We start from the raw sequence: 12672 nt of genomic DNA, 5'->3' as shown, positions 1-12672 counted from the left end.
GGGACCTCCAAACACCGGAAATACTACGTGCCATTAGAGCGGACATTAGGGTTTACGTGGCCGAAAATGAAGGTACGGTCGACTCAGGGGTCACCTTCTGGGAGGCGATGAAGCCGGTACTGAGGGATCGCATACAGAACAGGTTGGGGGAGATACGACGGACACAACAAGCCGAGGTGACTAGCATGGAAACGTCTATCTTGGCCCTAGAGGCGGAATACCAACTGCAGAGGGAGGCAGTAACACTCAGACAACTGTTAGATACACAAAGAAACTACAGGGAAATGGTCTCCAATGAGGCACGCACTCAATCATTGGCAACCCTCCATCGATTGTATGACATGGGAGACAAGTCCGGCAAACTCCTGGCTTGGCTTGGCAGAAAGGAAAGGGCGGCAAGGTGGGTGGAACGGATCACCTCGGTAGACGGTAGGCAGGTACACACAGACGAGGCCATAGCAGACGCATTTGCGTCCTATTTTAAAAGCTTCTATGAGGCCAAGGACCTGGGTACGGGTGAGGACGCACAGCGTTACATAGATGACACGGAGTTACCGGTACTGTCCTCAGAGGCCAGCGCGGCGTTAGAGGCGGAGGTGACTCTGGAAGACATATCTGATGCCATAGCCTCACTGAAGCCGGGGAAAACGCCCGGGCCGAATGGCTTCCCGGCGGAGTTTTTCAAGCGGGCGACTGATCTATTGCAACGCCATTTAAAAACCCTCTTCTTAGAGGCATACCAGGCGGGAAACCTACCACCGGACCTCGCCTTGGCCACAATCGTCCCGATCTATAAGGAGGGCAAGCCAAGAGACGAATGTGCCTCATATCGCCCCATCTCCCTCCTTAATATGGAGGTAAAGATCTTGGCCACTATTCTAGCTAAACGCCTGCGGTCAGTCATAACAGACCTCGTACATATGGATCAGTCGGGGTTCTTGCCAGACAGGGCAACCAAGTTGAACCTCCGCCCCACGCATAATTGGTTGCAGGAAGTTAAGGGGAGGAGTGCGCCCCATTGGTTCCTCTCTCTGGACGCGGAGAAGGCCTTCGACGCGGTACACTGGCCCTTTCTAATGGCGACACTGTAGAGATTTGGGTTCGGCCCCAAGTTCCAAAAATGGGTCCGGCTCCTATACACAGCTCCGAGGGCGCGGGTACGGGTTAACGGGAGGCTGTCCCGCGAGTTCCAGATCGGTAGGGGCACACGCCAGGGATGCCCGCTGTCCCCCCTTCTATTCACGCTCACTATAGAAATCCTGGCGGTAAAGGTCAGACAGAACCCTGGGATTCGGGGCTTTTCCTGGGGAGACTCCAATTCCACACAGGAAAAAATATCCTTATACGCTGCTGATGTGCTATTGTACATCACGGAGCCGGAAACTACAATCCCGGAACTGTTCAGGGAGCTGGACGGCTTTGGTGCTAGGGCAGGTCATACCGTAAATTGGCACAAATCGGTCCTCTATGACCCACAGGGCCTGGAGCGAGCGAGGTACCTCGCAGAGCAACTAATACATACCCCGGAGGGCTTCCAGTACCTAGGTATATACATTACGCTAGATAGGGAACTCTCCTTTCGTAAAAATATAACACGAATCATAGACAGCGCAACAACAGAGATGACCAGGTGGCGGCAGCTCCCGCTCACCCTATTGGGCCGAGCGGCGATATACAAAATGATTATCCTCACGAAGTTTCTGTATGCGCTCCAGAACGAGTATTACCAGCTACCAGCTAAAACGATGACCAAAATTCATGCGGACCTTCGGGCCTTCTTGTGGTTAGGGAAACAACCAAGAGTGGCCCTGTCGACTCTACAGCGCCATCAATACAGCGGAGGGATCTCCCTTCCCAACCTAGAGGCATACTACTGGGCGGAACACCTTACTCCTATCAATGACTGGCTACACGCAGCAGCAGACCACCCGACCTATGCATTGGAGCGGTTTAAAATGTCTACCAAAAACCTGTTGCACTATCTATACGGAGGGGCGGTGCGGGCATCGCTTCTACCGGCCACGATGATCACGCTGCACGCTTGGAATACGGCCACTAGACGTATGGGGTGGGACAAGAGGCCTGCCCGACAGACACCGCTGTGGCACTGCCAATGGTTGAGAGAACTCAGTAAACTGCGAGGCTTCCGGAGGTGGGATGATATTGGAATCTCAACAATTGGTGATGTGATTGCAAGGGGTGAGCTAAAATCTTTTCAGGTGCTTAGAGACGACTTTGGGTTGCACAACACTCAGTTCTACAAGTATACACAGTTTAGACATGCATGGAGGGCACAAAACATCACGCTCGCAGATATTCCAGAATATGCACCGTTGGAGGGTAGGTTGCTTCAGGAGCAGGTCATGGGCCGGGCAGTATCCCTCACGTATAAAACCCTGACGAACCACATGCTAGGCGATCTGGCAGGGCTACGGAGGGTATGGGAGGCAGACGTGGGAGGAATGGAGGATCTTGACTGGGAGATTGTCCTCATGCATCCCCGTGAGGTGGCAATTAAATCGAGGCTACGCCTCATCCAACTGAACGTGCTCCACAGAACCTATTTTGACAGAGTACGCCTCCTTAAAATGGGAAGGATAGCAGACCCGGCATGCCTTAGGTGCCGCCACCAACGAGGTGATTTTTTCCACACGATATGGGCATGTGACACCATACAAACATATTGGGGACACATATTCACAGAGTTAGATGAGGTCTTGGGAGTGGCTCTGAAGCGCGACCCGAAATTAGCATTACTGGGCATGACAGCCGAGGTGGACCTGCCGCGCCCCCTGCTTATCTTTTTGGTTCTCGCATTGGTGGTGGCAAAAAGGGACAATGCCAAATATTGGGGGGTAGCAGAAACGCCGGACATAGAGGAGTGGAGGAGGGGCCTGGACTTGTATATGGCCGCTGAAAGAGTGACCTATAAAGCCAGAGGCTGCCCCAAGAACTTCCGGAGAGTGTGGGCAAAATGGAGGCAATATCATGGTTTGGAGGGGGGCCAATAAGGGAAAGAGCTGAGGAACGAGTGGGCCGAGAACACAGTGGATCTGTCAGAAGTAACAACGTGGGCCTTATGACAATTGACTAATCAGGCTATGTGAGAGGGAGGGCAGGATGCCCTGATCAGGAGGATGTAATGTGGATCCAGGGGTATGGGGGGGGGGAGAGGGGGTGCATGCTGCCTTTAGAGGAGTTGTTTAATTTGTTCATGTTGTAGATATACTTGACACACCGAGAACAGTGGAACAAAAAGTTGCGCAAATAGCGGACAGAGGCGGAATGTTGACGCCCTGCCAGCTACTGATTTTCTCATTGATTATGCTTCCTGATGCAACAATAAAAATAACTTTAAAAAAAAAAAAAAAGGATTAACTTTTCTCATAGGGAGAAAGTGACGGAACATCCTGAAGACTCAATGAACAAATGTATAAATGGAATACAATGTTTAGTTTAATATGAGAAAACGGGTGGAATAAAGCTTGGGAAAAACATTAAATGGGCGGGAACATAAGACCAGGGGGCATATAGCTTTAGCGGCAGGAAACTTCCGCTAAAGCGGAGATAATGGGCTTGATAATATGCCCTTGTGAATTCCCATAGCAGCCCAGGTTAACATCAGAACCTGGGCTGCTATGGGAATTCACAAGGACATATTATCAAGCCCATTATCGCTGCTTTAGCTGCAATTTCCTGCCGCTAAAGCGGCGATAATTTTATCGCCTTTCTTGATAATATGCCCCAATGTTCTTTAGAAAAGCATTACATTTAGTAGGGTGTGACAATCATCCCCCTTGGCTTGTCCAATCAGAATACACAATTTATGCAAGTTTGAAACATTCGGGGTGGAACATGCCACCAGAAGGTATAATTGGGATAGTTAGAAAATTGAATTAGCCTGATCGCTGCCAGAACGCTGAGAGATAGACATGCTTTCCGATTGCTGATTAATTACCTGAAGCAGACTTAAAATTTTTCAAATAAAATTAGGAACGAGAGAGTGGAAGAGGACCGAGGAGACGAGGGACTAGGAAGAGGTGCGGAAGATTGTCGAGGAGGGAACTAATATCTGAGAGGGGTTTAACGCTGGCATTAAATCCAGAAGAGGTGATCTGTCCTGTTTAATCCTGTCCTGAACCTGTTACCTGGTAATTTGTGGGGTCCAAACTCTTGGCCAGAGGGGTCTGATCTCACACCATTCTAGATAAATATAAAATGTATTGTGTCAATGTGCCTTTTCTCTCTGTCCTCTCTTCCTGAAGTATTCATCATTAAAATGATAGACAAATTTAGGCAAACCTAATTTATCTTTTCAGAATGATGGAGCTAACACTGTAATTTGTATTTGATTCACCAAAATATCTTCAGATACAACTTTATAATTTAAAACTGAGTCTGTGGTTTTTCAATGAAATTAAAATAGGTAAATGCATAATGTAATTAATTACCAATTCTAACTCAACTAATAGACCCATGAGGAATGGAGGGCTTTCTAAATAAATAAACATTCTTATTCTGGGGCCCAGAATAAGAATGGCCCTGGCTGCCACATTTTGGACAACCTGGAGTTTATTTAATAAAAAAATTCAGGGAGACCCAAATATAAGACATTTACATAATCCAGCCCCGAAGTAATAAGAGCCTGGACTACTGTCTTTCTATGGGGGAGCGATAGGAGGGGAAGAAATCTCCAGAGCATTTTCAAAATCTCGTGGCAGGTACCTGCTAGTGACTGAACTTGGGTTTTCATGGCAAGAGAATCATACATTTTTACCACAAGATTTTTCCCAACGCCCGCTGTGGCCTGAGGGGGGGACATGTCGGTCGGCCACCATTGTTTCCATATATCTTGGATGAAAGATCCAAAAAGAATAACTTTGGATTTCTCCGGGTTGCATTGTAGCTGGTTGAGTCGAAACCAGGCAAAAACTTCCCTCAGGCACTTATTGATCTTATCTCCATCAAGATCCTCACCCTTCTTGCATGTGAACAACAGCTGAGTGTCGTCAGCGTAGGATATAATTGGTGCACCACAAGCATCCACCAGAAGGGCGAGGGGGGCCACATACAAGTTAAACAGCAGTGGGCTCAAGCAGGAACCCTGAGTGACTCCGACTTTCAAGGGATAATGCAGGCCGCAAAAGGGGGAGACCAGACCTCCTGGCTTCTGTTCTCCAGAAAGGAGGAAAACCACTTCAACACTGTGCCCCGAGGCCACACTTCCACAGTCTATGTAGGAGTCAGCCGTGGGGCTCGGTGTCGAAGGCATTTAATTAATGCACGTTCTATTGTACACCTGAAAATTGAAATCAGGCCCTTGGTTACTCACTAGGAACAACACAAAGGTTTTTTTTCTGATGGGGCTAGCAAGTAACCCTTCCAACTCAGAATACCCCTGTTAGACCTGTCAGCCCTAGGGTGGTCTTTCCCTGTGATTTTTTTGCCCTTGCCTCATTTTTCCCACCTTCTTTTTGTTGGCCCATAGGTCTTCGGGCACCTTTTCATAGCTAATCTGTGTTAGGGTGCAGGTGCTCTCTACTTCAAACATGGCTGCCACTGGCCCCTGCTACTGCAGCGTGGTCTTTTTAGTGTAGCACCCTAGTTGCCAGGAGCAGGCTGGATCCCCATACAATGTTGCAATGCCAGCCACCCATCCCCTGTCCATAGGTAGAGTGGGGAAGCTCCTGGAACCTTCCAGAAGGAAGGCGGACCTGACTTTTCCCGCCTTAGAGAGTGGTCACCTGACCTGGGCATATATAAGCAAGGGAGGGAACTTTTTCTAGTCAGTTGGGGCATCACTGACCTGGGGAACCCACGCAGGAATTTTAGGCGGGAGGGCCTAGATAGGGACCTATGCTACTGGGAGTGACAGGATTTAGGTGCTGCCTCTTAAGCTGGGTGAGGTGTCCTAAGCTAGCCCCCTGATCTGGCCCAGTGGTAGGGAACCCCAGGGTCCATCTGCAGTGACTGAGAAGAAACTCTTCAAGCCTTCAACTCACCCCCCCCCCCCCTTCCACTTCAAGAAACAAGCAACTAAGGGCGCAGAACCATCCAAGCGCCAAAAAAACTGCTTTCCTGTGACCAGAGACTGTTGGGGGATCGACCAGGTACTGGACTGTGCTGCCCTGCGCACCCCCTGCCTTCAATTGGGTCTACCTGGCCCTGCCTGTCTCCCCCTGACTGAACTGCTCTGATTCTTCATGCTGCCTGCCTTCCCTACTGAAGCGCTGAAATCAAGTCCCCTGCCTAGCGCTGTGTGTGGGAGACTGCTTACCCTCCTGCCAGCACTGTCTGCTGTTTATTTTGGCTAAGCGCTGTATACTGTGCCCTGCACAGCGCCGAGAAGCATCTTCCCCAAGCGCTGGGCTGCCCTGCACCAAGCGCTCTCCTGAGACGTCTGACTTGCCCCACGAGCGAGCGCTGCGGTGCCTGGGCCCTGCCTCCACGTGGCGCTAGCATCCCCCTACTCACCGCCACGGCCCGGAGCTGGCTGCGCCCTCCTGAGGCGTCGAGGAATCTCCTCAGAGGTAGCGGGAACTCCCCCTCAGCGGCCCCCGTATGCCAGGAGAAGGCCGCCGGAAACCCTGAGAGGCCGCGCTGGGCCGGAAATCATCCTCCTTCGACTGCCCTGCGCTCCGGAGAGACTCGTCATTGATCCCCCCTCGGCGGCCCCCGATGTCAGGAGAGGGCCGCCGCATCGTAATCCCCAGGCCGCGCTAGGCCCGAAGTCAGCCTCCCCGCATCACGTGACGGGGACACGAGCCGCGTCATCGGCCGCGCCCCCGCCTGAGCCGCGCAGCGATTGGCTGCCGTCCCCGTCCCTCAGCCTTCGCTCGGGGAAGCCCAGGATCCTTGTGGAGGGGGCCATGGAGCCTGAGAGCCCCCTCCGGTTTGCCCCCACACCACGGATCCTCCTTGCCCCAGCGCCGGTGCCTGCATCTGCCCCTGAGCACCGCGCTGGGCCCAGTGAGGCCGACGAGAGGGCTGGTACCCCTCCCTCAGCCCCAGAACCTACGCAAGGGCCCCGGAGGGCCGAATATTCAAGGTAACCCCCGGGGAGGAGGGCGGTAGGCCGGGTAAGGCCCGAGGTCGCCCCTCCCCCGGGGTGAACTGTGACTGGGCCCTGTTGGCCCCTCCTGAATGTGCCTCGAGAGTTTGGAGGCTTGGGGGTCAGACACTTTCCCCTCTATATAGTTTTGCATACAGGTATCCAACCTGAAATGTTCATAGTTGCACCCTATTTACAAGCCTATTAATGGAATGGAGATTCCCTTCACTGTACTGAATTTTCTTACAGGGGTGGACTTCTATAGTATTCTGATGATCTGATTCTGGGTCGCAAAACGATCTGTATTCACAAGAAGAAAGGCTTGTGTTTTTTTACTACAAGTTTAATGTGGTACTTTAATGTAATACTATAATCGCTTCTTGCAGGATCCTCCAGGTTTATGAAATTACCTTTTTGCCTGCTGAAGAGTGTGATACTACAGGCTGTGTTATTTAATGTTTGCCTACTTAGATGAGCTGGTTATTATTTTAATGACAAGTCTTACTGCAACTGCCTAATGAAATACTAATGATTAGCTAAATGTATTACTTGCTTGATCCCAAGTCTATATAAAGATCTTGATTTTCAAATTCAACTACTGGTGTGGTCTCCATTATTGCGCCACTGTGTGCCTCATTTGAGGAGTGCGTTAGGTAGCTGCTTTACACGCAAGCCCCAGGCTGCCTTCCTGCTCGAGCCATGCTACCCCCTTGAGAGCTGGCGGTCCCAGTTCTTACAACCCCTTCTATGTTGGTTCCTCTTTGTAGAAATGGTGCCAGCATTCTTGACTTTGGGTGGTATGGCATTTCATTCTTGCCTGAGGAACACAACATCAGAGCCTACTGTGCCACTCTTGACTCCTATGGTCTTCAAGGAGCTGAGATAGCGCTAAATAGATACAGGCATACATTAAGGCGAGGAATGGTTTTAAATCAAGCTGAGACTGCCCATTACTAAGCTCTAGAACATCTTTAAATGTTCTCATTGTTTGTATTTAAATAAAGAATACCAATTGATTGGCATTTTCTGGGCTGCCTTCTCTCGCTTCATTTTGAGGCAGGCCACTGGGTGAGCTGGCAGCACTGTGTAGACAAATGACCAGACATGCTATGTGAATCTGAAGAGACAGATGACCTTTTCAATGATTCATCAGAAACTCCTAAGACAATAACCCTCAACATAATATACAAGATTGCAATTAGGTTATGGTACGTCAGATCACAGTGAGGAAGTCATGTGGTTCTCTGTCCTGGGTAGTGGGAAGCAGAAAGTAGTTCAGAGCAGGCAGCCACACCATGGGCAGAGTGATAGTAAGGATGGAGCTAAGGGCTGTGCTCTTCCAAACCTCCACAAGATGTTTCAATGTAAGCGTTGTGATCCTGCACCAATATTCTTGACGAAAATCATCCTTTTCCCAACAGTACAGTGTGTATAGTTTGATACAGTCAGGCAGTCCCGGAGCAGGGGAAGAGGATAATGCTTGTTTCAAAGTCACAAAGGAGTGCTCCGCCTCCTTAGAGCAATACAACGGTTCAGAGGTGTCTTTTTTTATCTTTTTTACAAAATCTTGGAGAGGTTTAACAATGCTTGTACATCCTTATATCCACTGTCTGCAGTAGCCTACCATTCCCAATAAGGCACGCAGTGGAGAGACGGCTACAGGTCTACTCAACTTACGAATTACTTCAACGAGGTGTGTGGACAGGTGCCTCTCACCATGCTGAAATGTCATGATCTAAATAATGAACAAAGGGAAGGCAGAGTTGAAATATCTCTTTAGAAGCTTTGTGCTTTATTTGTCTAATTCAGTTTGGAGATAAAGGGAATCAGGCCTACAATGGCCCAAAGAGTCCGAAGCAACCAACAAATCAGTAACAATATTGAACTAAAGTGGATCCTCTCGGGACGGTGTCCAGATCTTTCTTGAGTGCTTGGGAAAAGTAGAAAGGTGAGCCAGTAAACTCGAAGGGCCTCGTTGATGAGGTTTTGCGGTAGGACAGCGCGGATGTATGACATCACAACGCATGCTTTTACATCGCATGCTTTTACATCGCAACTTTTACAACGCATGCCTTTACAATGCATAGTGTTGAGGGGTGCTGGATAGTGAATAGTTTAATTTACTATTCCAACTCCAGTCCCCGTGGGTAGTAGGGAAGGTGTTGGATAGTAAATTTAATCTATTCCCTATCCTAGAGCGCCCCCCAGCGCAATGCGTTGTAATCGTTTGCGCTGTAAAAGTTGCGATGTAAAAGCACTGCGTGGTAAAAGTTGCGTTGTTAAGGATGTTTCCCGGACAGCGCTGCAGGCCTTCCTGTTTCTTTTGCCCAATGGCAAACGAAAATGGCAGGAATGCGCTGTATCTATAACATACGGGGCATTCCTGTCCTTTTCCCCTGCACTTGTGCACAATGGGCTGACGTGCCCCAATGCAGGCACCTTTGCACCATGGTGCAAGGGTGCCTGCGTTGCGGGGATGATTATTTTTGCACAGGAAGGGAAACCTTTCTGTACAAAAATAACCACAATATGATTTTCCTCTTTCTATGTGTGCTGCAGAATGCAGCACACATAGAAAAAGGAAAAACGAGGAGAAATAAAGTCATTTCACCTCGTTGCGCCTCCCTTACGCCTCCCACTGGGGAGGCCTAAGCTTTTGGCACTGCCTCAGATTTACGATTTCTCGTAAATCTGGGGTAGTGTCAAAAAGCCATGGGTGTTGCTGGGGAAGCGCCCAGCAACACCCATTGCACACCCCTTTAATGCATATAATTATTTGAATACAGCACTTTGAGTGCAAGTGGGGGACGCCCCTCAACCGTGAGGATCGTGCTTTCAGCCTTTGATATTACTCATCCTCACAATCAGGAGGATTTACCTACTTGCACCACCTACCTATTTACCATCAATCGACGGAGAATAAAAAAACAAGTCCGATTGCCCATCCATACATTACTATACTATGGATCTCACACACGTCTAACTCCTGGTATTCTGGGACTCCACCTGCACCTCCCCGAACCGGTTTAGCCAATCGTCACTGGCCCAGACGACAATTTTCAAAGTTCTCTTCAAATCCTGAGGGTAAAAAACACACAATCAAACTACACATCCCATACATTTTGGATGAAAACTACCACCATCAGACCTGATTGATGAGATGCACGCCGGGCGTGCGTCACCCAAAATCCTTACCTTCAGTGCCTGATGTCCTCAGGTGATGTCCGGTTCGGCTTCACTCCCCACTTCAGGCCAAGCGTAGGCACTTCTCGGCCAAACGGAATGTCTGTTACAGAATATCTGCCCACAGGCCAACTCCAAGTCTAGAACTGTTTAGTGACAAAAGAAAAAAGTATCTGTGGATCACAGAAAGGGGTGACAAGTGACACAAGAAGAGGCCAGACATCAAGTTATAGGTATTTGTCTACAGAGCTGCAATGGAGATCCTTTAATGAGACTGAACCAAAGGAGTTACTCAGGTGCAGGATCATGAAGTCATGGGGAAGCAGGCAGTCCACCTTCAAATAGAAAAATAAAGGGGTATATTTACAAAATAATGTCGGAGCCCTGTGTTACTCCAAAATGTCTACTGGCGCGTGCTCCAACATTTTTTAAACGCAGGGATCCACCGCATTTATGAAAATACGGCACACCCCTGTGTTTCCCCTAACGTTGGTGCTAAAGAAGCTGCCTAGCGCCAGCGCAACTACCCTTGTGCCATGTTGCAAGGGTGTAAGGGTGCCTACGTGGCTGGGGTGATTGTTTATGTGCAGGAAGGGTGTTTATGTGCAGGAAGGCGGTACAAAAGGGGGTGGTGATGGACGGAGCATCTGAACCAATCAAACACTCACACCCAGTCAACAGACGGGTATGCTCAGATGTGAGTCCCGTGCTCTCCACACCACTGGAGTCAAGCTATCCTGGCTGAAGACGGCTGATCGCCAGAAACCGGTCCTAGGATGCTTGATTCCGGTCCAGGGAAGGCATGGCTTGACAGTTCGGGCTGGACTGTTCCCATGAGGCACAGGGTCAAAGCTGATTTGCATATGGCCATGTCTGAACTGGGGTGGTGTGGTGAGCAAAAAAATGATGGATTAGGCTCAGATCTCTGTACTGGGGTGCATGTATGACATTGTTCTGCATTCTGTCCATCAACTGTTGTTTTTGCATTTGTCACCCCGAGTGGGATGGGTCTGCTCAGACATGAGTCCCGTGCTCTCCACGCCACTGGAGTCAAGCTATCCTGGCTGAAGACGGCTGATAGCCAGACACTGGTCCTAGGATGCTTGATTCCGGTCCAGGGAAGACATGGCTTGGCAGTTCGGGCTGGACTGTTCCCATGAGGCACAGGGTCAAGGCTGATTTGCATATGGCCATGCCTGCATATGTGCAGGAAGGGACACCTTCCTGCACATAAGCAATCTTTACAGGCGATTTTCTAATTCTATGTGTGCGGCAGAATGCAGCACACATGGAAAGAGCAAAATACAAGGAGACATAAAAAATTTCTCATCGCATCACCTGTTTGTTTAAAACCAGGTATTACCTGATCTTATTCTTGGCACTTCCCCAAACCTGGTAAATGTGGGGCAGTGTCAAAAAGCAATGGGTGATGCGGCGGAGCCTCCACAGCAACACTCATTGTGCCTGCCCCTTTGCCGCAGCAGATTGCTGTGGTAAGAGGCACACGTTGAGTGGCTTAACATCACCTTGAAAATATTGGGTTGAGAGCAACACCACCGAGCGTCAGAAAAAATTACACTCAGGTGGCATAAGGGGCATGTAAATATGCCCCATAACTTCTTTCCTGTAAGCAATCGAATCACAAATGTCTTGCTTCAAGAGCCAAACAAGGAAACGAGTCTTTACACATAATGTATGGGTACAATTTTAAGGCATGGTTAGTAAGAAGAGGAAGATTGCTGCAGCAGTTTCTCTTACCCTAACACAAAATTTCAAAACCTCACACCATTAAAAACCCATGTTGGATCCACTACTTCTCAGTTGAAGACTGGGTGAAAAAGAACAAGGAAAAGGGTGAAAGAAGGAAAAATTACAAATAAAAGAATAAAAAAGAAGAGCAACATAATAAGGAGCATGAGAAAGAGAATAACATTTCTTGCTGCATAAAATATTGTGATCACTGTCCTAACTTGCATCTGAATTCTGCCTCGGAAGCCTTATCTCAGGACTGCTGAAGACAACCTGCTTATCTGAATTCATGGCAGACCTCTTAACCCCTTGAACGCTCATGACGAGCTCAGCTCGTCATGAGCCACGGTGCTCGTGCGCTCATGACAAGCTGAGCTCATCATGACCGTTGGAACGCTCGCACGCTAGGCAGATTCCCCTGCTGTGCAAACGTTCTACACAAACGGGTGTGGTCATGACGAGCTCAGCTCGTCATGAGCACACGACCACCATGGCTCATGACAAGCTGAGCTAGTCATGAGCACCGGGGTGCTGTGCGCACGCCCTCTCCCCCCAGCACAGCGGGGTAATGAGCCCCGCATGCAAGGGGTTAAAGAATACTACATCAGGATGTTGTAAAAATCTGCTTCGGTCTAAGAAAACAGCTTGCCCTACAGTCATGGGCTCACTACATTGTTGGCTTTTAGCTA

Source organism: Lissotriton helveticus, chromosome 4_1, assembly GCF_964261635.1.
Source record: "Lissotriton helveticus chromosome 4_1, aLisHel1.1, whole genome shotgun sequence".
Taxonomy (NCBI): Eukaryota; Metazoa; Chordata; class Amphibia; order Caudata; family Salamandridae; genus Lissotriton; species Lissotriton helveticus.
This window is presented reverse-complemented; position numbering follows the sequence as displayed.